This window comes from Pezoporus wallicus, unplaced genomic scaffold, assembly GCF_028554395.1.
Source record: "Pezoporus wallicus isolate ANWC-B61680 ecotype Strahan unplaced genomic scaffold, APGP_CSIRO_Pwel_v1 contig_3017, whole genome shotgun sequence".
Lineage (NCBI taxonomy): Eukaryota > Metazoa > Chordata > Aves > Psittaciformes > Psittacidae > Pezoporus > Pezoporus wallicus.
Genome location: NW_026638957.1, coordinates 3,324,874 through 3,351,613, shown reverse-complemented (window position 1 = coordinate 3,351,613; position 26,740 = coordinate 3,324,874). Strand labels below are relative to the sequence as shown.

The 26,740-nt window shown below is 42.7% G+C and overlaps 1 long non-coding RNA gene across 3 annotated transcripts in view; it reads left to right on the top strand.

The window, feature by feature from the left end:
* LOC130601396 (uncharacterized) overlaps positions 1-26,740 on the top strand; it is a 43,621-nt gene that overhangs the window by 8,977 nt on the left and 7,904 nt on the right. Inside the window, exons 2-4 of one of the 3 annotated variants that reach the window (XR_008972660.1) lie at positions 1,982-2,158; positions 17,441-17,598; positions 22,320-22,424. This is a non-coding gene — a long non-coding RNA (uncharacterized LOC130601396). The remainder of the gene's footprint in view (positions 1-1,981; positions 2,159-17,440; positions 17,599-22,319; positions 22,425-26,740) is intronic. The other 2 variants (XR_008972659.1, XR_008972658.1) reach the window with 2 other exon arrangements.

Sequence of the window (26,740 nt, the reverse complement as noted above, 5' to 3'; positions counted from 1 at the left end):
CATTAGAGACTTGAGCTTTAGTTGCGCTTTATAACTCTTTAGATAATGCTTAAAATCATAATACTTTCACTTGTGGGCAAAGGAAGGGTCCTGAGTGATGTCTAAAACCTCTCCCTAATGTTGGAAATCATCTCAATGATTAAAAGAAGAATCATTCCTACCATCAGTGGCCACTAGAAAACTTCTGTCATTGTTGAGTGGCAGAGTGGGATACATCTTCAGCAAACTGACAGCTCTGGTGTGACTTGTGAGCACCTGGCTGTTGGTGCCGTGGGTAGCCGACAGTACCCACTCCACCGCTGCCCTCCTCAGGAAGGGTGCCCAACGCCTGATCAAAGGGTCATGCTTGGGAACAACTGAGTTTTTTACTGACTCAGTTTCTCAGGAGTCTTTCTCCTTGGAAAAATGTTTTTCTTCTTGGATTCACAAGGAGATGAAAGCATTACAGGTGGAGCTTCTAGTTCGGAGTCTTGACCATCTACTCCGCAGCTAAACAGCTACCATTGCATATTAGAAGCACCTTGAGGAGACAGAGGGCAACCCAGATCCTACAAGCCTGAAGCACTGATTTAACCATGCACTGTTGGGAGTACCTTCCTCCTGGAGGGATGGGCAGAGAGTCGCATAGTAAATGATATCCACATAGCCTGCAATTTACTATGAGGGAGCATGAGGGGACTGGTCTACTGAGGCTTGAGACACTGGTGGGACCTTGCTACCAGCAAACACCAGTGAGCAGATCCTACCCTGGCTTGGGAGCACATGGAAGAGAACAGCCAGGCCAATTCACAATTCAGCCAATTCAGCATCAGGGCATCAGACAGGTTGTAATTGGTCATCACAAAATATAGTTAGTCCACAGCTTTTGATAAAAGATAGTTTATATAATTCTCTACACACACACACACAAATTATATCAAATCTCTTTGAATTAACATGACAGTACAGCTAAATAAATGTTTATCTGGAGCAAACTGATCTGCTGTCCATTTCACAATCATTTAAAAAAAGTACCAAGTTGCATTTAGCCCTGTGACTGATGAATCTCACAGAATTCATTATGCTGTTGGCCCTGACTGTGCAAAGTAAAAGAAGAGATGGGCTGTGTTTTTATGCAATTTGTTTTTCTCACTGTTGGAAATCTATCATACTTTTCCTGCCCAAGTTATCAAGATGGTTGATAAGCTGGAAATAAATCAGATCATTGAGGTGAATGTTAACATAGCAAGCTATTGTGTCACTGAGATGTATTTCCTATCTTAGCCTTCCAAACTCTACCAAATAAAGTAAATAAATAATTAATAAAGGACAAGTATTCTGGAAGATTTAACTAGCCTTAAAATTTGATTTTTCAGCTTTAAAATTAACCCTAATTAATTAATTTTTAGTTACATGTGAAGCAAAACCACAAAATCTCCACAGGCTTAGCTGTGACTTTGCCGTGAAAATCGAGCGAAAGGGCACAGCTTTGGCTTTGTTGGTTTTGTCCCCCCAGAACAGAAGCTTCCAGAGCAAGGCTGCCTCCTGCTTTCCTTCTGCTCAGTGCTTGGCACAGCTACCCCTCCATGTGCTGCAGCTGCGGTAACTACCATGGCAGATGTCCTGTCATGCCACTTGCTTGAGGTGGGAATGCAGCAACCCCCAGTCTTTGGGATTTGCACTGCTGTGCAGTTTGTGGCAGATAGGAAGCAAACAAGCACATACACTACTCTTTCTTGAATGTTTATGTCAAGTACCCTTCTTGAATGAAGACCCATTTCATCTCTTGTCTGAAAAATCTCTTTACCCTTCTGTTTTCTGTGTTTCTCTCTGAGTTGCTGCTCACTGACTCCAGTGGACCCTGGAACATGTCCTAAGAGAAGAAAAATCTTTTAGCTCATTGTCAAGCTGATCATCCACAAAGAAAAACCAACACTTAAAGTCACTCACAGAATAATAATTATGCCCAGGCTCTGATACTTTTTTTCCCTCGTTTTAACAGGCAGATGAACTAATTTATGTGAATTGACTTATGGGAAACCCAGACTGGGTTTTGCTGTCACTGACACAGTGCTCCTGGCTCAGAGCTTTGTGGAGGGGATTACACTGAGTTACTTGTGACCAACAGACTGAGCATTGATACGCTCACCAGTGATTTTCAAATGCCAGCTTACTACAGGTAAGTATCCTAGCTGCTATTTTTCTTATTTACAGGCTGTTAAAAAAGCAGTAAGAAGAAAATCATTACTACATAATCCAAAACACTGAAAAACTTTTCTTTGCCTTGGTAAAATATCTGGCTAGTATGAATGCTTATGACTTCTGGTGAACTCAAAAGTGCTAAAGCATCATGAGACTTTTAAAAAAATAGTTCTATTTAGCAAGTAAAACATTTTACAGTCTCAGACTTTACTGAGAAGCAGGCTGAGAGGGCAGGGAGATAAAATGTTTTAGCTCTAGCTCAGCTGTACTTTTGAACTTCTCAGTCATATCTGTTTTGATACCTGAGGGATTTTAAGGAAGTGAAATCAAATGTCTGATTTTAGGTGATGTGCGATATTTATTCTGAAGGCTCATGCATCTTCTTTCACTCTTGAATTATTTACAACATGCACACACTCTCATGGCTCAAGAGATCACTCTATAACTCCATCAAGTAAAATGAAAGTAATTTGTACATTGTAAATATATATGTGTGTGTGCATGTGGAGGCTTAGTAAGAATTAGTATCAATTGACCATCCATCCATGCTAAGGACTGAAAAATGTAATTTATTAAAAATAGGGAGAGATTTTGCAGGTGGAAACAAATAAAAAATCCAGCTAGTCCAGGATGTATTTTGAGCACCAGTTAGTACTGGAGGTTGAAAAAGAAGATTGATGAAATTGATTTTCATCAGGAAGGATTGTTCTTAATGCCAGATAGCTGGAGATTAGTTTAAGTCCTGAAACTTGGAGGAGTTTGATCCTTCAGTAGGGCTTTTTTCTTGTTCCTTTAGGATAACAAAGGTATGAACATCTTATTTACAACATCTTATTTCACCTTGCTGGCCTAGGCCAGCTCTATTAAAAAAAAAAAAAAAAATAAAACCAAACAGTAGCCGTAAGCAAATGCATGAGTTTTGGCATCAGTATCAGTTCTCTGCTTCTCCAAAAGTGACTTTACAGTGTGAATTCCAGTAGGAACTAAAGAAAACTGTCCTAAGAAAGATACAAAGAGAATAAAAGCTGTATTGTGCAGAGTACACATGGGAGTCAGAGTAGCTGACAAGGCTGGTACTTTCTGTTGGTCCATATCATCACATACACAGAGCCACATACCATAAAAAGCTCTCATAAACCAGCAAAACACTGGAACTCTGAATGGTTCCCAATCCCATATTACAATTTTTTTGAAGAACATAAAAACTGAGAATTCATCAGTTCATCAGCTGTTCCAGCTCTCAGACTCTGAATGCTATTCATATTGTTCAATGCACCAGTAGTTGTGATCAGGACCCTGACAAGGTTATGAGTAAAATAAGGCACAGACCCTGAACCAGCACCTAGAGAAATCAATAGGATTTTTTTTTCTTAAGAAGAACCAGATCTTTTCCTTACACCATAGCAAGACGTAGCAAAGAACAGTGCAGAAAAGAATATGAGTAATAAATGAATTATGTTCAATCATCATTATTCAATGATTCGTCATAGTAATTCCACGAAGAAGAGCTGCTTTGTATCAATTTGGAAACTGCTGTCTGCAGAGAAGCTGAAAGAGATGAAAGGAAAAACTCAGCAAACCACAGTTGATATTAACAACTGCGATGGATCCAGGCTTCTGAAATAACCATCTGATTAGATAAACTTGTACACAGGGCAGCATAAAAAATCAAAGATAATTTGCCTCACCAAGTCTTCCCAGTGCTCTGTTTGAGCGTTTTTGAGGCTTGTGCAACTAAGTCTATTTCAGGGAAGTGGAAATTAAGGAAAACAACTGTAAAGCCCTAGCAACACATTTCTGGGTAATAACGTGGTATTAAAATTTGATTTTTTTATTTGAAGAAAGCCCAGCAAAACCAATACAGTGTGTGTGGAAAGAAGCTGCAGAGTTTCAGTCCCTTTGTATATCTGAGAAATTCCCTAAATAAAGAGGTTTTCCGTATCTGCAGAAAAAGATACTGCTTATTTATACAATAGATTTCCCTATGCACAACTGCAATGCTGTTTTGTATTTTATCTAAGAAAGCAAAAGTTTACTAAAGGTAGTGTTTCAGAAATAAAGAAATTGAAATCACATTGAGATAAGCTTAGCTACAAATACAGAGCCCAAAACAGCTGCTACAGAGCTTACATGATTGGGATAGAAAGTCATATAATCCTGGCAAAGTTAGAGGGAAAAATGTGCTTAAACCAAGCAGTGGTATCCCTGTAGCCACTATTGAGAATGACTTACAAAATGGATTGAATCTTTTCATGCAAAAGGAGTAACAAAGAACTAACTAGGACACTTACAACACGTGTGTGTGTTAGAAGAAGCCTCAAAGGAAAGGTAACAATTCCCCTGAAAACTGGACCTCATTTATAGGATATGCCACTAATTAACTCAGCAACTACAATGTATGAGTGGAACATGACTTTCCAAGTCACATCTATATAAACAGGCAGAAGATCCTGCCCCTTTACTCTGCTCTTGTCAGACCTCACCTGGAGTATTGTGTGCAGTTCAGGTGTCCTCAACATAAAAAGGACATGGAACTGTTGGAACAAGTCCAGAGGAGAGCCACGAGGATGATCAGGGGACTGGAGCACCTCCCATATGAAGATAGGCTGATAAAGTTGGGGCTGTTCAGCCAGGAAAAGAGAAGGCTGCGTGGAGACCTCATAGCAGCCTTCCAGTATCTGAAGGGGGCCTATAGGGATGCTGGGGAGGGACTCTTCATTAGGGCTGTAGTGATAGGACAAGGGGTAACGGGTTAAAACTTAAACAGGGGAAGTTTAGATTGGATATAAGGAGGAAATTCTTTTCTGCTAGGGTGGTGAGGCACTGGAATGGGTTGCCCAGGGAGGTTGTGAATGCTCCATCCCTGGCAGTGTTCAAGACCAGGTTGGACGAAGCCTTGGGTGATATTTAATATTTTCATCAACAACCTGGATGAGGGAACTGAATGTACCCTCAGCAAGTTTGCTGATGATACTAAACTGGGAGGAGTGGCTGACACACCAGAGGGCTGTGTTGCCATTCAGCGAGACCTGGACAGGCTGGAGAGTTGGGCAGAGAGGAACTTGATGAAATTCAACAAGGGCAAGTGTAGAGTCTTGCATCTGGGGAAGAACAACCCCATGTACCAGTACAGGTTGGGGGCTGACCTCCTGGACAGTAGTGAAGGGGAAAGGGACCTGGGGGTCCTGGTGGATAGGAGGGTGACCATGAGCCAGCAATGTGCCCTTGTGGCCAAGAAGGCCAATGGCATCCTAGGGTGCATTAGAAAGGGTGTGGTTAGTAGGTCAAGAGAGGTTCTCCTCCCCCTCTACTCTGCCTTGGTGAGGCCGCATCTGGAATATTGTGTCCAGTTCTGGGCCCCTCAGTTCAAGAAGGACAGGGAATTGCTTGAAAGAGTCCAGCACAGAGCTACAAAGATGATTAAGGGAATGGAACATCTCTCCTATGAGGAGAGGCTGAGGGAGCTGGGACTCTTTAGCTTGGAGAAGAGGAGACTGAGGGGTGACCTCATCAATGTTTACAAATATGTAAAGGGTGAGTGTCAGGATGATGGAGCTAGGTTTTTTTCCGTGATGTCCAGTGATAGGACAAGGGGCAATGGGTGTAAACTGGAGCACAGGAGGTTCCATGTGAACATCAGGAAAAATTTCGTTACTGTGAGAGTGACAGAGCACTGGAACAGGTTGCCCAGGGGGGTTGTGGAGTCTCCTACGTTGGAGATATTCAAGGCCTGCCTGGATAAGTTCCTGTGTGATGTACTCTAGGTTACCCTGCTCTTGCAGGAGGTTTGGACTAGATGATCTTTTGAGGTCCCTTCCAACCCTTAGGATTCTGTGATTCTGTGATATGGTTTAGTGTGAGGTGTCCCTGCCCATGGCAGGGTGGTTGGAACTTGATGATCTTAAGATCCTTTCCAATCCTAACTATTCTATGGTTCTATGATTCTATAAGAAAATCCATTTTGCATGCACATCAATTCCTGTTACATTTCTCCATTCCAGCAGGAATTATTAAAAGAACAGAAAGAGAAAGGTATATTTTAAGACCCCTAGAAAATCATCAGCATGCACCAAAGTGCTCAGTAGTGCAGAAAAACATGTAACAATCCTCTAATTACCATGGCACACCACGCAAGTTAACCTTTTGTATTCACATGCTGACTACCAGGCAGTAGGTGATACGTGTTTGTCTACGTAGGTTCATGGAAATATGAGTTGTATGATTACAAAGTGAGAACAGTGTACCATCTGTCTATCTAATAGTATCCATGTGGCAAGCACATCACTATTTTAAGCCTCGAACTCCTCGGTACCAAGAAGGCAGAAGACAAGTGGTGCCATCATATCGTAGTTATATTTGTGGTGTGTGTACATTTTGCCTGGGAGTGAAAATCCAAAACTAGTAGACAAAAATATTAGGAGAGTTATTGCCGTACTGGTGCTTTGGACTTTTCACTACACCAGACGATACTTCATTATCCCAGAAAGAGCTAAATTGTTACCTAAAACTGGCATATTTGCAAAATGCAAAATGCAGAAGAATTCTTGTCTGTCTCTCTGAAGATTGAGTTAAAGAAGGCAGATCAGTAAGAATACCAGCCCAGGGGCTAAATGTCACATGTATAAAAACCTAGGCAAATACCCAGATCAGCTGGCACCAAACCATATGCTGGGTTGCTAAGAGCAGCCAGTGCCCAGAGGTAGCAATGGAACATCTCCATGCACTGTAGTCAGGAATGGTAGTTACTAGAATGTAAATGGCAAAACTAAACATGAAGATCATGTCTATGGAACAAGTTATATATGAAAGGGGTTAATAAATTCATGTAGAAATCATTCCATGAATGTGTATCAGGAGGCACATTCTGTATCCATATATATGTGTATCTGATATGAAAAAGTGATGAGTTAACTAAGCTCTGACTTCCCTTAGCAACAGAGAATATTTTCCTCTCTGTTTAGAGCAGTAGCTCGTTCATGCTTTATTACCATACAGTTTTCCAAAGAAGTTACTTGTTGCAAGAGTGCATCTCCAGTAGCTGCAGGAAATCCCTTGCGCCTCATCCTCCCTCTTCAGTTCTGATTTGAGTGCTCCCTCCAAGGCTGTTTGGCCTTGTGTCTTTTCTAAGAGCCAATGTACAAATTTCAAAACATGCATCATCATGTTTTTGCCTTGTGTCTGTAGTGACTATACATATTAATGTCCCCCATGAAATCTAAGTCTGTCCTTTAGCCCAAAACAGTTAGATCCTTACATGACCTCACAGTTCGCAGAGTGCTTAAGTTTATTAATTGGTGTCTCTCTCCAGGCATTGCAAGCTGAACTAGTGCTGGTACTGCAGTCCCAGCTACAGCATCAGCTACTGTGCCAGGTTTCTTTTACCAAGAACTATTCAAAATGCTCCTTATTGCAGCTTATTGCCAATTTTCTTTGCTTTTTGTGGCACTTTTTAAAGATCTGAGCAATTTTATCTGCCTGTTTAGCTTTGCTGATTCTTGAGTCAACATCATTGCTCTGGAAATGGGGTGTATTTTTGCTGCTTAACCTTTTGCAGTTAAAAAGACCGTAATATTTTGCCAGATATCCATACCCTATTTCATTAGGTGTCTGCTGTCTTTGCTCATCTTGCTCCAGTAAAGCACTTTTCTTATTTTCCAGGTACTATTGTACCAATGTACCTAGAAAACTGATAGCTCATTTCCCAAATGTCAATGTTTGAATGATTCAGAGGGATACTTGAAAGAATAATCTGGGTATGAAGAGTCAGTTGGGTTTGTACAGATATTGTATTAATCTCACTGACTCACTGATATTTCACAAGAAAGTGGAGGCTGTACTGTTTGCTGTCCTGGTTTAAGCCCAGCCTGTCACTCAGAAACCACGCAGCTGTTCGCTCACTCCCCCTTCTTCCTCCCCCTGCTCCCAGAGAGATGGGGAGGAGAATCGAAAGAATGTAACTCCCATGGGTTGAGATAAAAACAGTCCAATAGCTAAGGTATAACACAAATCACTACTGCTACCACCAATAATAATAACAAGGGAAATAACAAGGGAAGAGAAAACAACAGCTCACCACCTGCCAACTGATACCCAGCCTCGCCCGAGCAGTGATCTACCCCTTCTGGGTAACTGCCCCAGTTTACATCCTGGGCATGACATGCTGTGGTATGGAATACCTCTGTGGCTAGTTTGGGTCAGGTGTCCTGTCTCTGCTTCCTCCTGGCTTCCTCTCCTCCCTGGCAGAGCATGAGACTCACAAAGTCCTTGGTCAGAGGAGCAGCAACTAAATTACTGAGCAGCAACTAAAAACATCGGTGTTATCGGCGCTGTTCCCAGGCTGAAAGTCAAAATCACAGCACTGCACCAGCTACTCAGAAGGAGAAAAAATGACTGCTACTGCTGAACCCAGGACATTTGCATAGATTACTTTCTGTTACTGTCTTTTCATACTAGAAGGCTGCTTTAGATAAGAAAGCAGTTGTCAGTCTGTCCCCCTGTCATTCCCTTTCTTGTAATATAGAGCAACATTGCAGATCCAGTAGCATTCACCATTTTGAGTTCCTCATGGCAACACTAAAGTGCTTTGAACTGCTGCCTGTCCTTAGATTTGTGAGTCTAAGTTCTAACATGGAAATACAGGATATTGTATTTTATTGCAGGATACCCTCTATCACGTCAAGGGTACTTTTGCTCTGTTAGCAACGCTGAACTTGATGTCTACAGCTCCTTGCTGAGTTGAGAAAATTTTTCTGAGCATTCCTAATAGATAGCTTTTACTTGACTTTGGTGTGAAAGCTACCCATGTTCTCTGTGGTCCAATATCTGTCTCACTCTGTTCTCTTCCTTACATGACTCATTTTTTCTGGGTGACCATTTCTCCTCTTGTTCTTAAAGAACTTGTTTACTCTCTTTTGATGTTGCGCTACTTTTGTTTATGTATCACTGCCTGCCCTTTGCTGTCAAGACTAGTCAGACATTTGCAAATTATTTACCTTCCATCACCATATACATATCAAACCTCACATTTGGACTTGCTGCTTTTTCTTATTACAGTGCTTTTTTATTGTTCGTTTTATTTATTTGTAAACCCTGCAACAGTTATTGCATATGACCCAATATGCAAGACATTTTCCACTAGCATTTGCCACTGTCCACCATAGAATCATGTTTTCTTTTATATTCAGATTGTTTTCTCTGCTTTTTGCATTTGAACAAATATTGGTGTATTTTTCTTGTTTTTCCATGAGCAAACTAATTACCTCAGTCTCTTCACTGTGTATGTTCTGTATTTGCAGATGAATGCATCCATGTTTAGATGCCTATGTCTCTTAGTAAAGTTAATGTGAACTCCCTGAACAGCCTTAGTCAAGCACATTTCTCTTGTCCCTATCATTTCTAACACATTCACCTTTTTTGAAGTGATAATCCAGGAGCTGACTGTTTTGTGATATGCTGGTCTTTTGTTTCTCCAGATCTTTTCTCACAAAGAAACCTTTTATTTATGCCATTCTTTGAAAGATTAAATGGTTTTTAAAGTCATTTTACAGTTTGTCTTAGTTCAGTGCTCCAACTAACGTATGTAGCAGTTTTTGCCAATTGCAGCTGATGGTGTGACTGAGCTTCCTCTCATTTACATTCTGTCTACATTCTAGTGCTAAAGGATCTAAAGGATCTAAACTGATCCTCCCTTAAGGGTTGGAAAGGTTGGAAAATGTACAGTGTTGCTGTAAGCAGGTTTATTTGGTTTGGGGTTTTTTTTCCTGCTTTTCCTTTATGCTATTCAATATTAAGAAAGACAGACATCCCATGCCATGCAACAAGCTCATCCTTTCTCCAATTATTTTATCAATTCATGTCACACTTCCTGAAAGGAGAATTCCTGAACTCTGAGATATAGTCATTCAACAGCTTCTCCTATATGGAATATGTCACTGTCCTATTGACAACCGTAGGTCAGTGCCCTGCTCAGCTCTATACTTCCTGCATGACCTTTGACGAGTCACTCATCCTGTGTGTACCAAGATGACTAAATATTTAACTGTGGTATTTATACCTGAAGGGACTGCTCCACAGTGATACAGATGCACAGGGACCATCATGAAATCAAGAAAGTTTGCAGCAAAGGATTCACCAGTATCTTGCCCCTCAAGCTGAATCAGATCCATTACAGGACAGAAAAAAATCTTCCCATTGCTTCCCTTCCTTCTCAAAGCTGCATAGAGATCAAGCCAGTTTTGCTCTCTACTATGTTAAAGATATTTTCAAAATAGCTTTTAATAAAACTTCCACCAGGCTTAGATGCAGTCCCTGTGTGGAAATATGTGAGAATCCTCCATACAGGTGGGATTCCATGGGCACATTGACTGAAGATGCTAACAGAAACATTGCAGCCCTTTCCTTCCCCTTCAGTAAAACCACTTTCTAACTGTAATCACTGTGAAGCAATTACATAAAAAAAACTTCTCTGCGAAAAAGGAATGGGCTCCCATCTTAGCAAGATCAATGAAGAATGACCAAGAGAAGTGATGCTGCAAAGGTCTGATCCAGAATGTGGGTCTATACATGAACTGCCCTCCCAAAACGCAATGAAGAGGATGCTCATAGGGTCACTTATAGGCTCAAGTACCAGACAGTATTTGTGGGATGAGACAGTTTTCACTGTCACAGGCTTACTTTTATGTGAAAATCTGATTGGCCACTTTCAAGGCATTTTCCCTTGCTGCTATGCAAGGTATTTTTGCGGTTTATGCTTGTGCAACACACAGAGAACTTGAGTAAAACCATGCACTAATTTGCCTTTCTAGTCATTTCAAGTACCAGCACGGATAAACAATGTACAAGAATTTCCCAAGTAACCAAATGAACAAGGAGCACGCTTTTCCCTAGCAGCTTTACGTATCTTTAGGCTAACTTAAATCTAATAATAAAACTTAGAGTTTAGGGGCAGGCTGGGAGGGGGAGTTGCCCTTTATGTTAGGAATAGGCTGGAGAGTACGGAACTCCATCTGAGGACAGGTGATCAATTACCAGAGAGTTTGTGGGTCAGGCTTAAAGGGAGAACAGCGATGGGGGACATCACTGTGGGGATCTGCTACAGACCGCCTGATCAAGAGGATTCTGTGGATGAAGCACTCTGCAGACAGATAGGAAAAGCCTCACGATCACAGGCCCTTGTTCTCATGGGGGACTTCAACCACCCTGGCATCCTTTGGAAGGATGGTATGGCCCGGCACAAGCAATCCAGGAGGTTCCTCGATTGTGTAGAAGACAACTTCCTTCTGCAAGTAATAGAGGAGCTGGCAAGGAGAGGTGCCATGCTTGACCTTGTGCTCACCAACAGGGAAGGGCTCGTTGGAAATGTGACGCTCCAGGGCAGCCTTGGATGCAGTGATCATGAGATGCTCGAATTTGAGATCCTCAGGACAGTGAGAAGAGCATGCAGCAAGCTCACTGCCCTGGACTTCAGGAGAGCAGACTTTGGCCTCTTCAGGAACCTGCTTAGTAAAGTTCCATGGGATATAGCCCTAGAGGGCAGGGGGGGCCCAAGACTGTTGGTTGATATTCAAGGATCACCTGCTACAAGCTCAGGAGTGTTGCATCCCAACTAGAAGGAAGTGCAGCAGGAGGGCCAGGAGACCTCCTTGGATGGATCAGGAGCTCCTGAGGAAAATTCAAATGAAAAATGAGGCTTATAAAAAATAGAAGCAAGGACAGGAGGCCTGGGAAGAATACAGGGATGTTGTCCAGGAAGCTAGGGACCAGGTAAGGAAAGCTAAGGCCCAGTTAGAATTAAACTTGGCTAGGGATTGAAAGATAACAGGGAGGGATTCTACAGGTACATAGCAAATAAAAAACAGACTAGGGAGAATGTAGCCCCCCTCCAGAAGCTATCAGGAGAACTGGCTACACAGGATTTGGAGAAGACTGAGGTTCTCAATGACTTCTTTGCCTCGGTCTTCACTGGCAAAGGCTCTGACTGCACCACCCAAGTCTTGGAAGGCAGATGCAGGGACTGTGAGAATGAAGACCTTGGGCCCACTGTAGGAGAGGAACTGGTTCGAGACCAAGGTCCTACACCTGGGTTGGAGCAATCCCAGGCACAGCTACAGGTTGGGCAGAGAAGAGATTAAGAGCAGCCCTGTGGAGAAGGATTTGGGGTGTTGGACAATGAGAAAATTAACATGAGCTGGCTTGAGTGTGCGCTCGCAGCCCAGAAAGCCAATCGTATCCTGGGCTGCATCAAAAGGAACGTGAACAGCAGGTCGAAGGAGGTGATCCTGCCTCTCTACTCTGCTCTTGTGGGACCTCACCTGGAGTATTGTGTGCAGTTCTGGTGTCCTCAACACAAAAAGAACATGGAACTGTTGGAACAAGTCCAGAGGAGGGCCACGAGGATGATCAGGGGACTGGAGCACCTCCCGTATGAAGACAGGCTGAGAAAGTTGGGGCTGCTCAGCCAGGAGAAGAGAAGGCTGCGTGGAGACCTCATAGCAGCCTTCCAGTATCTGAAGGGGCCTATAAGGATGCTGGGGAGGGACTCTTCATTAGGGACTGTAGTGACAGGACAAGGGGTAACAGGTTAAAACTTAAACAGGGGAAGTTTAGATTGGATATAAGGAGGAAGTTCTTTCCTGTTAGGGTGGTGAGGCACTGGAATGGGTTGCCCAGGGAGGTTGTGAATGCTTCATTGCTGGCAGTGTTCAAGGCCAGGTTGGACAGAGCCTTGGGTGACATGGTTTAGTGTAAGGTGTCCCTGCCCATGGCAGGGGGCTTGGAACTTGATGATCTTAAGGTCCTTTCCGTCGCTAACTATTCTACAATTCTATGACTTTAATGGCAATTATAGAAGAATCACAGCCTGATGGGATGAGTAATCATAGAATCATAGAATAGTTAGGGTTGGAAAGGACCTTAAGATCATCTACTTCCAACCCCCCCACCCAGCCACATAATTCTGACCCATATGGAAAGTCATTTCATCAACCAGCCAAGTAGAACTCAGCAGAAATTACAATTATTTTCTTTTTCTTGGAATGAAAAGCAAGACTGTTTTATATGATATTTTCTTCAATGTGCAAGAGAGGACAAAAGAAACTGAAAGTGTAGTAGCTTTTGGTGACATCTAGCTTGTATGTCCCATTTCTTCTAAGCTGAGTAGCCAACATGACCCCATCTGAAAATGATGTCAATGCTGTTAACCAGCCCTATACTTCTTTATCTTGCTACTATTAATTTTCCTGAATTCAGTCAGGATCTGTGCTCTAATTCACACTCCCATCCAATCTGATTTACCATACAGGAGTTAAAGTACCTCCAAGTCAATGTCCAAGGTCTTTGGCTCTTATCCGTTAGACAGATAAAGCTACCACCCAAATGAATGTTCAAGTTAACAAGAGAAGTACCTTGCACAGGTGAAGAGTACATGACACTTGTTTGCTCAGTGACACACAATGACATTAACTGTCATGGTTTAAGCCCAGCCTGTCACTCAGAAACCATGCAGCCGTTCGCTGACTCCTCCCCTCCTTCCTCCCCCCTACTCCCGGAGGGATGGGGAGGAGAATCGAAAGAATGTAACTCCCATGGGTTGAGATAAGAACAGTCCAGTAACTAAGGTATAACACAGATCACTACTGCTACCACCAATAATAATAATGATAAGGGAAATAAGGGAAGAGAATAAAACCGCTCACCACCCGCCAACCTATACCCAGCCTGATCCAAGCAGTGATCTACCCCTTCCGGGTAACTACCCCCAGTTTACATCCTGGGCATGACGTGCTGTGGTATGGAATACCTCTTTGGCTAGTTTGGGTCAGGTGTCCTGTCTCTGCTTCCCCCTGGTTTCCCCTCCTCCCTGGCAGAGCATGAGACTCACAAAGTCCTTGGTCAGACTAAAAATTACTGAGCAGCAACTAAAAACATCAGTGTTATCAGCGCTGTTCCCAGGCTGCACCAGATACTAAGAAGGAGAAAAATGACTGCTACAGCTGAATCCAGGACATTAGCATTGCTTAAAATGCTGGCATTAGATCTGGGTGCTTGGCTCAGGGATCATATGAGTCATGACACAGTTAAATAGGACTGAGAACAGGAGTTTTTAGAAAGAAGAATAAGCCTCAGGAGGCGGGTTAACAGGACTCCACCAGAACTGCAGAATGATGAGACACTGGACTGTACAGATGCCCACCAAAAAGTCTGATGGGAGTATCCATGAGGATACTCCTGATATCCATCTCCCTGATGGGAGTATCTCCATCAGGGAGATACTGCACATGGACCATAAGGCCACTGTTAGAACACGAGCCACAAAATAAAGAGCATGTCACCTTTTGTGGGAGTTATATATTCATGTGGCTCTCTGTAATGGTAATTTGCTACTGACAATAGCTTTTTCTTACGTTTCAGACAGTTGTTTCACTGAAACCATCAGAGGTAAAGAATCTTTGTCCTTCATTAGCTTCTCATGCAAGCATTAAGTAGCCCACAGATTCTGGTAATAATGGGCTTAAGGAAATGATGTCTGAATGTACCAATAACCTTTCCAGTGAGCTGTGCAATCCATCAACAAATCCAGAAAAGTAGCTGGGGAAGGAATATACTCCTGGACGGTTTCTACCAGGATCCTTCTTCTCCTTCACAGAACAGTTGGAAAAGGTATTGAGGAGGCCTGTTTTCATCTTTTCCTTCAGTAGCTTTAAATTGCTATGAAGTACAGTTATTAATGTCTCTAAAGCCAGACTCTGACTGTATAGTGCATATTGTTATGCAGTTCTTTTGAAACAGTATCAAGTACCAAAAGTGCACTGCCCACTCCTGCCTCTTTCTGTTACTGTTATTGCTCTGTGGTAATACTGTGCTGGAGCCCATGGTGTTGGGCAGTATTAAACACTGACCATGAGAGCTGCATGCCCCTAGGAGTTAGTACAAGACATCTGGTGAGATACACCCAGGGAGGGAAGTACAGGAACCAAGGAATCAGCACTAGTTTGTATGACAGCACAGATACTAGCAGGTGAGCTGTTGCAGCTCCTAGACTCATAATTTATGACGCTGGTCCTTAAAAGATGCTCTATGTGCCTGGATCATTGCGTCTGCAAGGTAACCACTGAAGCTGCTGAAGCTCCTTGCGGACGCTGTGATATACCCACAAGAACGTTTCCTCTGAATGCACAAAAATGCAAAAAATCTCCCCAGTCTCCCCATGACCATTAAATGGCACATTGTGTGTCATGTAGCTGAAAGAGATATTTCCTTGGAGTGGGGTGGGGGAGTGCTAAGAGTGTTTATTTTCTGTGACCACGCACTTGGGTAGGTGTCTTAGCTCCCAGTGCCTCAAGGCATCCCTCCTGTAGTCAGAAAACCTGCCAGCATGCCATGTTCTAGAAAGAGAAGTCCAGCACAGTGTTCAGCAAACTAATCCTCCCCACCCACGGGTATCATTTATGTTACAGTTGCTGTTAGATGCCATAAACTTGGAAGATCACCACCTTATGCTCTGAACTGTGGATTTACGTGTGATGCTTTATGCCAGCTCCCCTATTTCTAAACCTCTCATCAGATCACAAGTTAAAAATACTTGAAGTACCACAGCCTGTCTAATCATCTGCATGAGAGGCGAGTTCTCTGTTAGCACTATGCAACAATGAAATCTGCGGTGTCCTTATTTTAGTGTGCTTCCTGGTTCTCTGTGATGCAGACACTAATGAACTGTAACCTGGGAAACCACTGAAAGTCTGTTGGCTTAATGCATATGAGAATTTTGGCTAAATTAAGTTGTCTTTCAGAAAGGAAACTGAAGAAATCTTCATCCCCCACAACCTCATGGTCTTCAGACTGTTCCTGTAGACTAGCAAAGTTTCCTGAAAATTATGAAGCTAGTTTTAGTCTTCTTGTCTAGCTGCAGTGAAACAAGAGGTGTCTGGAAGTGGAAGAATCTCTAGTTCCCAAAAATCTTGTGAAAAATGCGAAGAACATATTTGCAAGATTGGGGTAAATAATATTTTGCACCTTGAGAACAGGATCATGCAGTGGTTTGTAAGTACTGCATGTGTATCAGTTAAACCCCATACCATCCAGTTAACACTACCCTTACCTTATACAGGTAACTGAATGACAGGGAGGGCAGAGGGGGGTAGGATGTTCACTCAAACTCACACCATGAACAGGACTTGGACTAAAACCAAAAGTCCCCAAACTTTCCTTCTGGCCTTCTGTCCATTAAAATGCTGACCTCCTTCTGTAGCACTTCAGTAGCACTTCTCCACAAACACTTCTGCCCACTAAGTCCTCTCCCACCTTGGTCCTACTCAACACAGACGCTTTATGTGGGCAAACTTGCAAGGAAGCAGCTCTGCTTTGGGCTGACCTTGTCTCTGATCTCTCTCTTTTTCCACTGGCTCATTCCAGCAGTCAGCTGGAGAAGAAAGGGATAACAGGTGCTGGTGGTGACAGAAAATTGCAAGGACTTCACTGTGGTTAACTCCCACAAAGCATCTGCTGCCTACTGAGGCTGGCCGAGCTCATGCTCTTAGGACAGCGCCTCCTCGCGGCATGAAAAAAGGCCTCACTAGGTGCCTGTTCTTGCTAAAACACTCCCAGCAGAACTTGGTGTGCCAGGAAAGATGAACATTTAGATGTCTGCATCCTACTGGATTGTATCTTATTCTTAGATGGAAACTTGGTGTTGGAGGCAGAAATTGCCTTTTTGTTCTGTGTTTGCAGAGTACCAACCACACTGAGAACCGATTCCATCATTTGTCACAGGGGGAGCAAGTGGCAGCACTGAAAACAGAGCAGTGGGATCCTGCTTCCCATCTTGCTGTTCATCTCTCACTATTCATTTCAGTACCTCTGTGATTCTTCACCTACACGCATGCAGCCAGTGCAATAGTAGAAGTCATCACCTTTGACTTTTAAGAGTCTTTCTGCCAGCCAAATAGTTGTAAGCTCTTAATATACAAGAAGGTTTCACTTGAACTTAGCTGCCACAATCCAATTTGGTCGATTTCAGTAAGGTTTAGATTGCTGTTCCTGCTCTTTCTACACTAACAGCCTCAGAACAGTATGTTAAGATGATGTAGACAACATGTATGAGAGAGATTTTCAATTGGACGTGTTAAAATCTTCCCTTTTTGCCTCTAAAAATGTCCCAGCAAGAGAAAATTACTAGTTGCAGACACGTGTTTCTGTCATATCTATCAGCAACCAAGCTAAGCTGATTTACAGCCTTGGACACTAACCATCACTCTACTTTCAGGTTGCTGAGGACTTGATGTATAAGGATGCCAAAAGCTAGGATGCTCCCAGAATAGAATTATGTTTTAGGATTCAGCATAGTTAAAGTGGAACATTAAGGTGAAAAAGCAAAAAGTTGAGCATACTTACAGTGGAGTGCAACAACACACTGCAAGGAAAGTAAGTCACCTAAATGTTACATAAGAGAAGATCTCTTGTATTTATTGAAGATGGGGGGGCAGAACAAAAGACAGGACTGAGAGTTAACCAGCTGTGTAGAGGACAGGAAAAAGAAGTGCATTTTTCCCCAGCTTGAAAGCTCTGTTATATGTGTTCAATGGCTGCCCAAACCGAAACAAGCTTTCTGTGTAATGAATGCTTTCCTTTGATGTTTCTTAAGAACAACTAGTCTAGGGCACTGACCACCGTAAACCTCTTAAATTTCGAGTGCTATTTTTATGGCCTCTTTATGATTGGAGTAACCTCAACTTAAGGGATTACAGGGGTTACTTCATGTCTTTGTAGCCAAATGCATTCTGGTAAAGATCAGATTGATCTGAAGTCAACTGTTATCTTTAGCTTTGATTGTTAATCATTCCCAGGACCTTTGTTCTTTGATTGAACACTAGGGAATCTTAAATGCAGGGTATGTTAATTAGTACCTGGCTTATCAGCAAGATGTGCATTATCAAATACAAGAAATATATCCCTGATATTGTTAGGAAAATTACCTGAAAGTAAATTTAAAATAATAGGATTCATCTGATGATTCCCACAATGTGTTCTGGTTTGGCTTTTAGTGTTTGCAATTGTTTTTTTTGTGGATGTATTTAAAAAGGAAGCAAGTAGGGTGCTCTATTTCAGAAAGAATGAATGTTCTCTAAGTAAAAGAATTCACAGCCTAGACTGAAGCATTTAGACAAATTAAAGTCAAATGAACAGGTTAATAATATATTTTCCAGGTTATTCAGTATCAGTCTATAGTAGAAATGATGCAGGTAGATGCTGCTTTCATAGAAAATAGCATGTCACAGCTGATCATTAGCAAACATCAGAAAACACAGTAGTGATTGCTTACTTTTGTACTAAACCTCTACACAGCTTTGCAATGAAAAATATGATTATGCAGAGTGTACCTTGAAGAGAATTAAGTGCCATGTCATGAGAACTTTAATAGCGTTAATAACTACTTAGTGCCTGTGTACAGCTCTGCCCAATGTCAGACTGTCTCACGGTATCCTGGTGTACCTGGGCCTGCCCAGTTATCAGCTGTCTGAGATTCACCTTTTCCTGAATTGCTTCACACCTTTTACTTCTGAAGAAGAAGGATGCAAGATCCCCAGTGCTGTTCTTACGCTGCCCAAGCCTAGGTGTGTGCCCAGAAGAAGTCGTGGGTGGCAAAGGATGAGCATGATTAGGTAACAAGTCATCTGGCCCCCAGAAAAGCTCATATTAATCTGACATATATATTTTTAAGTGTTCTTCTTCCTGTGGGAATCCTTCAGTCAAAAAGGTCTCAGATAATTTTTTTCTTTAATACTCTCCAGTTCAAAGTGTTTGGTCTGGGAAAAGATCTACACCAAGAAATTGTCCTGATATATTAAGTTACCTAAAGCAAAAATGTTAAATATTAAATTTGAATCATATGATAAGTTCATCCTCTGCCTTCACAGTCTGTTACAGGAAAGATCACACAATCACAGAACAACTGAGGTTGAAAAGACTTCTGGAAGTCATGTGGTCCAACCCACTGACCAGGCAGGGCCACCTAGAGCCAGTTGCCCAGGAACGTGTCTAGATGGGGTTTGAATATGTCCAAAGATGGAGATTCCACAACCTCTCCGGTCACCATCACATCAAAAAAGTGTTTTCTGATGTTCAGAGAGAACCTCCTATGTTTTGGTTTGTGCCCATTGCCTCTGGTCCTGTCACTAGACACCACTGAAAAGAGCCTGGCTCCATTCTCTGTAGGTATCTACATACACTGATAAGACCTGCTCCTCCTAAGCCTTTTCTTCTCCAGACTGAACAGTCCCAGCTCTCTCAGTCTTTCTTTGTAGGAGATATGCTCCAATCCATTAATCAACTTAACGCCCATTGCTGGACTCTCCAGTGTTTCCATATCTCTCTTCTACTGGGGAGCCCAGATCTGGACACAGCACTCCAGGTGTGGCCTTATGAGTACTGAGTAGAGGGGAAGGGTCACCTCCCATGACCTGATGGCAATGCTTTGCCTAATGCAGCACAGGATACCATTCACTCTTCTTTGCTGGCTCCTGTTCAGCTTGGTGTCAACCAGGCCCCCCAGATGCTTTTTTCCAAGCTGCTCTTCAGCTAGGTGTCCCCCAGCTAGTGCCTTGGAACTTCGCACTTACCCTTATTGAACTTGAGGTTCCTATGAGCCTATTTCTCCAGCCTGTCAGGGTCCCTCTGAATGACAGCAATATCAGCCACTCTTCCAGTTTTGCTGAGGGTATATTCTGCCCCATCCGCCAGATCATTAATGAAGAGTTAAATGGGATTGGACCCAATAGTGACCCCTTGGGTAAACAACTAATTACTGGTGGTTTACCAGTAATTAGTAAATTGCAGAGTACAGACCACACTGGGAACTTAGTCCATCATTTCTGAGTCTTTGGCATTAGGGTGATGAATGAGAGTGAAAATTTCAGTAACAGAATTGTCACAGGGGGAGCAAATGGCAGCACTGACAACAGAGCAGTGACATCCTACCTTCCCATCTTGCTGTTCATTACTCACTATGTTCCACAGATGACCACACTCTGGGCCTAGCCATTTAGCTGATTTTCAGTCCACTTCACTGTTTACTTACTCAGCCCATACTTCATCAGCTTTTCTGTGTGGATCTTCTGGGAGAAAGTGCCAACTGAAGTCAAAGTAGACAATATCACTGCCTCAACAATCATCTACCAAGACAGTCATTTAATCATAGAGGGTTATCAGGTTGCTCAAGCATGACTTCTCTTGGTGAAGCCATGCTGACTGGTCCTGATCACATTCCATCAGCAACTTGTCAAATCTTACCCAGGCTCAATTCAATTTTCTTTCAAAAGCGTTGGTAAAACCCCTTCCTTCACTAAGTATAGCTGGATCAGGCCCTTTACTAAAGACATTTAATTTTCTTGCGTTCAGTTATGTTGTCAAATCTTCTGTGCCATTGCTCTGTTCTCCACAAGACCCCTGTGAGTTATTCTAGTCTCAATGGCAAATATCCAGTGAGAAAATTTCTAAGCTGCCTTTCATTTACTTAAGAGACTCTATCTTGGGTCACTATGTATTTTAGGCAGTTTTGTCACCCAAGAGATGGAAGGGTTCCAACCTCACAGTTTCATATGTAATTAGGCAACTCTTAAAACTTGGTTACCCCCAGTTCACCTGGGGAGTAAAGAATAGTTCTTAACTAAGAAGTGTTTTGAAGTCCATAGTATTATGACCAAGAGGTAGGAATAGGATCTATACAACCTATACCTTCAATGGGATTGAATTCTGTGGGTTATTTATATACTTTTTTGAAAGAGGAACTCTATGTAATGAACAAAAATCTCATTTTACAAGGCCCTTGCTTCTTGTGTGGGTCTAAGATCTGTGTGATGGAAACATACACAGGTCATGATAAGCTTTTCAGAAATTCCTGTTAGTAACAGAAGCAGATGGGACTTCTACCTCACTGCCAAAGCAATCCGCAGACTGTATTAACATTCACTTTCTGAGAGCTAACCCTATTGGCAGCTCACCACAGAGAGATTATTAGATCAGATAAGTCTAGGTGAGTGTAAACTCTTAACAGTTTACTTCTGACAAATGGACTTAGTCTGTCCTTGACCTAACTACAGCTGTTACAGTGGTAGCTACTACTGCCACTCCACTTTGTGGTTTTATCTTGCTGCTCATCCCTTCAGTAATATCTGAATGTCTTACAAAATATGCAAACACTAACAAAGGCCTGAGTGGATTTAAAACTCCCACTGACAGCATTTAAAATACTTCTCTGGCATTACAGTTTTGGCTGCTTACTGCTCAAGAACCAAAATCATTTATTGCCTTTGAGTACAAGCTCCATAGATCATTATAATCATTCTCAAGTGTTCCAGCAAGACCATGTGAGAATACATAATAAGGACATTTTCTACCAGGTTTGGGGGGGATTTTGTCACTTAAAAACTATTAAAATAGAGCCTTTTAACCAAAGGTACCTGAGGCCCGATAAATAGTGTTCTAATTTAAAAGAAGCTAAAATAAAAGTTTTCTTCCGGTCTTTTAACTCATAGCTGAGGTCAATCCGATTTGAGACCTGAAGAAGTCTTGAGGATGCTTTTCTGTAGGGAATTCTGAGGCCATGATAAAAATGCTCATTTTTATGTGTTTTTTTAACCTGTGTAACCAAAATGTATACACTGGTGCAATATTTGCATTGGCTATGGCAAAGAGTGCACCTCTTTGCAGTGCTGCTAGGATGTCCTGCATGACTGGCTCATTTGAATTGTAGCTAGAGCAGGTGTTGGTTTTCTGATGCTTCTGCCTTTGTTGTGCATTTATTTTGCTCTTCCTTCTTTTTCTACCCTGCTCCTCTTTGCAGGTTTGTGCGTATCAAAAATAGGCATTGGGAAAGAAGAGCCAGAACCAGTCAGCAAAGGCTATTTCCCATCTTGAAGCTAATGCTAATGCAAGTGCCAGCCATTGCCTTCTTGCCCGGTATTGCAGATCAGCTGCACAATTTGAACAGTTAATTAAACTGTTGAACTGTGTTCTACCTTGCTACCAGCAGCCTCCTGTGGAGGAGCAATATCTTGTCCTAACTGGTCTGCAAAAACATAAAGTTTGGTGCCTGGAACATAGTTTAACCAGAAACTTGGAGATAACTGGAGCTTTATGTTCTAAAGAATAGGAAGAATTCCAGAAATGTGGCCCTGGTATGTGAAAGCCCCAGGAAGTAAATGACCTGAGCACATGCACCAACTTACCGCCTGGTTTTGGACTTGGCAGTGGTAAGTATAAATAAATAAATAAATAAATAAACTGAAATGTTCCTCACTGGTTACCAAGAGCAGTGTAAGTTCTGCTCAGATTAGAAATGAATAAAATTCCTCTTGCCTGCTGTTTACCCTCAGCTCCAGGAAAGTCTCCAAGGTGTAATTATTCAGGCCTTTCTTGTGTGAGCTGAATAGACTAAAGCTGCTTGCACTCCCAGAGTGGGAAGAGCATGCAGATACCTGCAGCGCTGTGAGGTAGGCCCTGTACTGACCAGAGACTGAACAGGGGCAGGGGCAAGGGAAGCTGAGAAACACAGCATAGAGCAATGCCAGCAAGCGCAGGCAGACAGTCACAGAGAGTTGGCTAACAGCTTTTCTTTTAGTCAAAGCAATTCCTTTGCTGCTTATTAAATTGATTAGAATTGATTGCTATTTAACAAAGTTATTGCTTTGATCTTAGGCTCAATAAAAAGGAAAAAAAATAGGGAAAGTTATTATGAGATAAAATGAAACACTGGAGCTCAATGAAAATGCAAAGGCTTCTTTTCTCCTAGTGCTTGCTTGATTTACACATAGACAGTTCATTGAGATTCAATGAGATAGCCACTGTGCCTATTTATTTAATTCATTATTTATAATGAATTTTAATCATCCTAGCTCTTCTCTATCCAGGTCCTCAAGCTGCGTTTACAAGGTGGCACTGAAGAGCAGAGAGTAAGGGCCAATGGTTTCCTCTGTTGCAAGCAGTATGAGAACCAACGATTCCCCACACCTCAATTCAAAACCCTTTAGCTCTGCTTGGGTAGATAGGACTCCAGAACAGCCATATGCCCATGTGGCCTTCCTCTGCCTCTTATCCACCAAATCCTCCCTGCTGGCGGCCATATCAGAGTTCTTCACCACAGGTTTCCCATCTGTACTTAGAGGTAAAAGCATTTCCTTGTGTGGTGAGAATTAAATCACTGACACCTAAAAGTAGAACTTAAGAGTTCCTGCTTAAATCAGAACAAGATTTAATACAAATGATGTTTTTAACATGGAAATAAAATTAGTGAAAAGCTGACGTATACATACGTAATTAGGGTTCATTAGAATGTGGACAGCATTGTCACAGGCTTCAGATTTTAAAGGAAATTCCAATTTCTAAAGGCTTCACTCAGCCATTTGATGCACAGAGTCGTAGAATCACAGAAAAGTTAGTGTTGGAAAGGACCTTAAGATCACCTAGTTCCAACCCCCTGCCATGGACAGGGATGCCTCACCCTAGACCGTGTCACCCAAGGCTTTGTCCAGCCTGGCCTTGAACACTGTTAGAGATGGAGCATTTACCACGTCTTTGGGGAACCTGTTCCAGTGCCTTACCACCATAATTACTGTTACAGCCTGAGGAGCAGTAAACATCATCCAGAAGCTTCATGTGGATGTGCCAAATAAATTTTCCATCAACTGGCACATGCAGAGCAATAATAGAAGTTCTCAACCAAGCAAGAGATGGAGAAGATGAAAGATAAATATTACTAGCATATGAATCAAATCTGTGTTTCCAATAGACAGCTGTAATTCTAACTCTGTGAGTATCAACTAAAGATGTAGTAGATCAAAGTTACCTTCAAGCAAGTTACAGCCCAACAAACTAGATACAAACAAAGTGTTTCAGCTGTGAGTTTCACCCTCAGCTTACATCTGCCTTTCAAGATAATTCAACTTTAAGGAAAAAAAAGTATTTGCCAAGTTAATGTCACAGAGATTTTAGTTTTCTCCCAAATTAGAAGAGAACAGACCACAGGTTTGATCAGAGTCAGACAAAAGGGCATGATGACCCCAGAACATGTACATATGCATCAGGAAAGTTTAGGATGTAGGAAATATGACTGGATTCTTTGGAAAAAAAATAGCTACATTGCTCAACTGCACATTCCCAGAGAGAGGGACTCAAGCCATACACAAAACTTGAGAACGAAGTTTTTAGTCATAGATTACTGCTGAAAGCAGAGATGGTCCAACTACTTGTGCTCATCTATCAGTCACCAAGTAATGTTGTTTGCAATGGTTTTCACCCAGTCTCTCAGGTTTTTATATACAGAGAGCCATTGCTGCTGAAAAAACAGAAAACTAACTTCATAATATACTTTATGGCTGTTGTTAGCATCTGAGTAATTGATGATTTCTAAAAAGACAACTTCAAAAATTAATCTGAAGAGGCTCTAAGTAGCAGCTGGGACTCCAGTTATTAGCTGCTTTACTGTCCAACTCTTCATGACTGTCCTGGGTTCAGGAGAAGGCTCAGGAGGGCACTCTGAGAATGTTCTTAGGTCTCTGCAAAAGTTTGTCTCAAATTTGTTTAGCTCAGAGGCTTGAGTCTCCATACTGCCCCTGTGTAATGTGCAGACTTAAAGGATACAGCACGCTAATGTTTCACCTTTCTAGAGACCTGTTTTTAGAAGTAGGATCAATCACAAAGAAGACAAATTTGAGACTTTGACCTGAGGGCTAAATCCAAAGGGGAACTGAACTAGAACCAGGGGGACCTCACAGTCCTAGGTAGGGTGTTTGAGGCTCCCCAGATAATGTCATGGAGCAGAAGAAAGTGGGACTGGCTTCACCAGAAACGTTCATACATTTCCTTCAGTGACTTGTCCACATGAAACACTTGGTCAGGACAGTAGCCAGCATCAACCTGACAAGTTCAGTGTACCACTTTCTCTTCTCTATTATCTCTGGTCTAGCCAACATTTAATCTTTTTAAAAAAATCACGACTTCAACAGGCAAGACAGAAAGCCAGAGTATTACTCAGCCAACAGGGCAGGGTGGTAAGAATTTGACCATTTTTCTGCAGAGGAGGGCTCAACTTCTCCACTCTAGACTCTTCCCCTCACCCTGAGTGGCATGGAGGAGTTCCTCTCTGCTACTTCTTCCTTGTCACACTTTTCTTTTGCTCTGGCTTGTGTCCTTCCTGAGCTGCAGTGGTTGGTATCTGCTATGCCACCATGGAGCACATCCTCCCTGCCTTCTCTGACCTTGATGTCACCTTTGCTGTTTCTAACTTTTTTGCTCCTTCTCTCTGTGGCATTTTCTTCCTTTCTTGGCTGCCACCAGCTTGGGTGACGGGCTCAGCTGCATCCTGCTGTGGGTCCATTGCGGAGTTGGTTGGCACCAACTGTGTCCAGCATAGGGTAACCCCAGCCTCTGCTCAGAGACCACACCTGCATCCCCACACCACACTCTCTAGTATCAAACCCTTGACATCTACAAACCAAGTGCAGCACCAGAGTGAGCCCCTGAGCAGCACCATACAGGCTGCTATGAAGAAAATTAACTCCATTCCAGCCAAACACAGTCTGTCACATAACCGAAACAGTTTTTCTCTTTGGTCCTAACAAAAGTAACTTTTGAAGGTATCTGCAGAACATCTTAGTAACAGGTGCAAATACCTATGGAGGTTAAAAACCCTGAAGGTTAGGAAGGAATTGGCAGGCAGAGGGAACAGAGATGAACCCCACTCTTGCAGACCCAGAACGAGGCACCAAAATTCAGCTTCAGTCCTTTCTGGGTCTTGGTCTGACATGACTCTGTAGATGGAGTGCTTAGTCATTAATGGATGCTATATACAATATAACCAACAAAACACAAGGCAGTGGTATTTGCCAGCCCAGCTGTCCTGGGTTCAGCAGTAGCAGTCATGTTTTTTCCTTTGTGTTAGCTGGTGCAGTGCTGTGTTTTGACTTCCAGCCTGGGAACAGTGTTGGTGAAGCCGATGTTTTAGGTTGTTGCTAAGTGATGTTTACCCTGACCAAGGACTCTGTGAGGCTCATGCTCTGCCAGGGAGGAGGGGAAGCTGTGAGGAAGCAGAGATGGGGTGCCTGACCTGGGCTAGCCAGGGAGGTATTCCATACCACAGCACGTCATGCCTGGGGTGGGGGGTAACTGGGAGTTACCCGGAAGGACACGGGCTTCCGGGTGGGACTCATTTTCTTGGCCGGTGGTATCGTATTCTCTTCCCTTGTTATTTTCCCTTATCATTGTTGTAATTGATAGTAGCGGTGGTGCTTTGTGTTGTACGTTGGTTGCTGGACTGTTCTTGTCTCAACCCGTAGGAGTTGCACTCTTTCGATCCTCCTCCCCGTTCCTCCGGGAGCGGGGAAGCGGAGAGCCCCGGTGGGGGGGGGACGGGGGACACGGACCTAGATTGTTGTCAGCTCGGCACCACTCACTGGGAGTGAGTGAACAAGTTACCTGACTGGGTTTAAACCACGACACCAGCAAAGGTTAGGGCAGAGGTTCTTGCAGGTAAGTCTCAAAAATGGTGGCAGAAATGAGGGGGGGAAAGTGA